The sequence below is a fragment of the Lepus europaeus genome, chromosome 12 (assembly GCF_033115175.1).
Source record: "Lepus europaeus isolate LE1 chromosome 12, mLepTim1.pri, whole genome shotgun sequence".
NCBI lineage: Eukaryota > Metazoa > Chordata > Mammalia > Lagomorpha > Leporidae > Lepus > Lepus europaeus.
Genome location: NC_084838.1, coordinates 32868332 through 32872428, shown reverse-complemented (window position 1 = coordinate 32872428; position 4097 = coordinate 32868332). Strand labels below are relative to the sequence as shown.

The 4097-nt window shown below is 37.6% G+C and overlaps 1 pseudogene; it reads left to right on the top strand.

Moving 5' to 3' along the window:
- The first annotated feature begins 2148 nt into the window (after positions 1-2148).
- LOC133771216 (E3 ubiquitin-protein ligase RNF14-like) lies at positions 2149-3591 on the top strand (annotated as a pseudogene).
- Positions 3592-4097: the final 506 nt, after the last annotated feature.

Genomic DNA, 4097 nt, shown 5'->3' with positions numbered 1-4097 from the left:
ACATGGCTGATGAATCCTAATAATTTATTATAGAATAAGGAATCATTAATTAAGAACCAAGAAAAAAAGATTATCTTTACTTAATTAGTGACTAATATTGAGTAATTTGCTTATAATTTCTGAGGCTCAAGCTAAGATTTGTATCTTCAGATTCACAAATCAATGTTGGCCACATCAGATAAACATTTCACATGCTAAAAAGACAAATTACCGATAAATATATTAAAGTTTTTTTCACTCAGGTTGTCAAGGCATAAGACAGATTTAAAGCATACAAACAAATACTGAGATTGGATTTGCTTTTTAAAATAATACAATTTGTCTAATGTAATGCTGCAAAGGGCTCAGTGGAATATGCACATTCAAACACGAGTAAAAGTTTAATGTGTAAAGATACTTAGATATTAAATACATAATGACTTTAATTTCTAAGAATTTATCCTAAAGATATAGAAATATATGCAAATATCAAGAAGGCTTATTAAAACATTATAACAGTGAGAAATTGGAGACACTTTACATTTTTAACAATGAATAAATTATTATACATATGATGTTGATACTTGACCTTCATAAAAACTCATTCTTAAAAAATTCAAAAATGTAACGAAATAATTATTGAAAACAAATCGGAAAACAACACACATGCACATACACACTACACATTTTTTCACTTAATTATATATACATTTATTACAAATAAATAAAGTCCTGGCTGGATATGTGATATTGATAGAATTCTAGGTGGTAAACTTATGGATGATATCATTTTCTCTTATATACGGTATTGAACATACTGCTTTTTTGTTTCTCCAATACAAATATACACTCCAATAACAAATGTAAAGAGTAGAGGACATAGAATTTCCATTTTGTGTCTATATAACTTTCACATAAGTACAGTGAAGGAAATTAGCAGGATGGTGACTTGTAGGAAGCAATGTAGACGATTAGAAAGCTAACACTAAAGAGGCATTTTTTTTAATCCAAATTATATTATTTATTAAAAGGTGCTTTGCAGATCTGATAAACATTTTTTGCTCACTTAAGGCATTTTTAAAAATTTTGTTTAAGGTATACAGATTCCATGTATTTCATACATGCAGATTTAAGAACATAATGCTACTTCCCACCCTCCCTTCCTTCTCCCCATGCTCCCATTCTTCTTCACTCTCTCTCTCCTACTCCCACTCTTAATTTTCAATTTACTTTATACTCATAAGATGAACCCTATACTAAGTAAAGAGTTCAACAAATAGTATGAAGAAAAAAGAAACATGGTTCCTCAACAGAAGAGACAAGGGCTGTAAACAATCATCAAATCTCAAATGTCCATTTCATTCCAATACATTACATTTTAGGTATTGTATTAGTTATGCCAGATCAGGGAAAACAGAGAGAGGTAACTTTTAAGCTAAGATTTACAGGATGGGAAACCAAGAGTATATACTGTTGTTGTTTTGTGGTAGCCATTTACCATAACGCTTGAATTGACATCCATGCAAGAAGAGGAGAAATAGATATGGTATGATACTTGATAGGAGGTGACAAAATTGCTATTACTTGTAGATATACCTATATTTGCGTAGATATATGAAGAAATGATCTAATTATTGAGTTAATTACTATAATTCAGCAAAAAAATATTTGAAAACCAGTGACTTTCCTACATACCAGTAGTAACTAGAAGATGAATGGGAAAAAAACTTCCCCTTATCTATTGTAACAAAAAGTAGATAATATTTAGTAACAAAGTTTGTAGGAGATGTTTACATAAAGAAAACTTCAAATCTTTTCTTCATTGTACAAAGTAATATTTGAATTAGTGAGGAAAATACCAGTTTCAAGGTTGGAAAACAAAGCGTCTTTAAATGTATCAGTTCTTCCCTAATTTATGGATTTATAACAGGTCTAATACCATTGTTTATAACTTGAAAAATAATTTAAAAATCTAAATTAAAATATGTTGAATTTGTTAAAAATCTATGCTGTGATCATTATTATTAAAGTATATTATCTAATTACACAGATTACAATAGGGTGGGGTTTGTATAAGAAATGTTTAACCCCAGTAGAGTCCTCCTGCCTCAGGAGCCATATCCACAGTGCTCAGCTGAAGGCTCCGAGGACGGAAGAGGTGAAAATTAAATGTCGTCAGAATATTGAGAGGATCAGGAGGATGAACTGTTGGCCCTGGCGAGCATTTACGCCGGGAGATGAATTGAGAAAAGCCAAGTCTGTCCACGGCGGAGAAACCAGGATCTATTTGGATTTGCCACAAAATTTCAAGATATTTGTGAGTGGGCACTTCAAGTGAGTGTCTCCAGAATGGTGCCTCTGAATCCACCGTTGGCTTTCTGCCTCACTTGTGCTGAACTTCGAGCTGCCACCAGATTATCAATCCTCCTCCCCACCTTCATTCATGCTTAGTGGCAAGTGGCTGCCACCAGCTCATCCATCTGCTCTGTGCAGGCATGCAGGCACGCAGACAACCTATGGGAAGAACACCTAGGCAGGTGGTCCTGTTTGCCCGGATGCAGTTTCTTAAGGAAGAGACCCTCCCATACCAGAATACTGTCTCTCCTTTTGAACTTAACTTGTGATCTCAGAAAAAAAGTGCAGAGAAGAAGTGCTCAGGCCTCTTCCAACAAAGAGCTGGAGTTTGGAGGAGCTGCTGGATCTGACGTAGACCAAGAGGAAGTCGTAGATGAGAGAGCTGTACAAGATGTGGAATCATTGTCAAGTCTGATCCAGGAAACCTCGGACTTTGATCAAGCTCAGTAGATAAAAAGCTTTAACAGTAAATTGTTCCTTTGCAATATCTGTTTCTGTGAGAAGCTGGGTGGTGAATGCATGTACTTCTTGGAGTGCAGGCATGTGTACTGCAAAGCTTGCCTAAAGGCCTACTTTGAAATCCAGATCAAAGATGGCCAAGTTCAGTGCTTCAACTGTCCAGAACCAAAGTGCACTTCAGTGGCTACTCCTGGTCAGGTCAAGGAGCTGGTAGAAGCAGAATCATTTGCTTGCTTCAACTGCCTTGTCATGCAGTCCACCTTGGACCTGATGGCAGGCGTGGTATACTGCCCCCGCCCGTGCTGCCAGCTGCTAGCTGCCTGTGATGCAGGAGCCGGGCTGTACCATGGGCCTCTGCTCCAGGTGCAATTTTGCCTTCTGTACCTTGTGCAGATTGACCTACCACGGGGTCTCTGCTCCATGTAAGGTGACTACAGAGAAACTGATAGACATATGGAATGAGTCCCTGCAAGCAGATGAGGCCAATAAAAGATTTTTGGAACAGAGATATGGTAAGAGGGTTATTCAGAGGACACTGGAAGAGATGGAGAGTAAGGAGTGGCTGGAAAAGAACTCAAAGAGCAGCCCCTGTTGTGGGGCCCCATACAGAAATTCGACGACAGTAACAAGATGATGTGTGCTGGCTGTATGCAGTATTTCTGTGGGACTTGCATGGGTTTTCTCTCTGGAGCAAACCCTTAGCAACACTTCACTGATCCTGATTCCCTGTGTTTCAATCAATTGTTCCATACCATGGATGTAAATGGAGATATTTGGGAAGATGAGATTGAAGACTAGTTAACTCTGCTCAAGCTGTGGAGGTGGAATGATTTGCCCTGCTCTTTCATATACAGAGTAATCTCGCAGGATGCTTAGGCTGCCATTCATTCACTTTTCCCGTGTAGAAGATAAGGAAGAATAAGGTTATATTTCCATTTGGTATTACTGATTAAAGCACGTTCAAACATTTTTCAGCATAATGTAAATATATACAATTTTAAGCCAAAGCTTTAGAAAATGGAAACTAAATGAAGAATATTAAATACTCAATGTACCCAAAGCTCTAAATTGTTAAAAATTAAACATGTACTTTCTTCTCCAAGCCTGAGGTGAGAAGGGTCAGTAGTTAAACTTACAGGCCCCTTGTGTCTGAGAAGTATCCCCGTTTCTTCTGGAGCCCCCCAGTCCCTCCCCTTAGGGCTGGGCTGGTTGGAAGCCGCATTAAAATTGTGCCTAGAGCCTGTCCATTTAGTCCATATTTTTCCCCTTCCCCAGCCTCAGCCTCTGCTAAGTGAGTTCTCTTT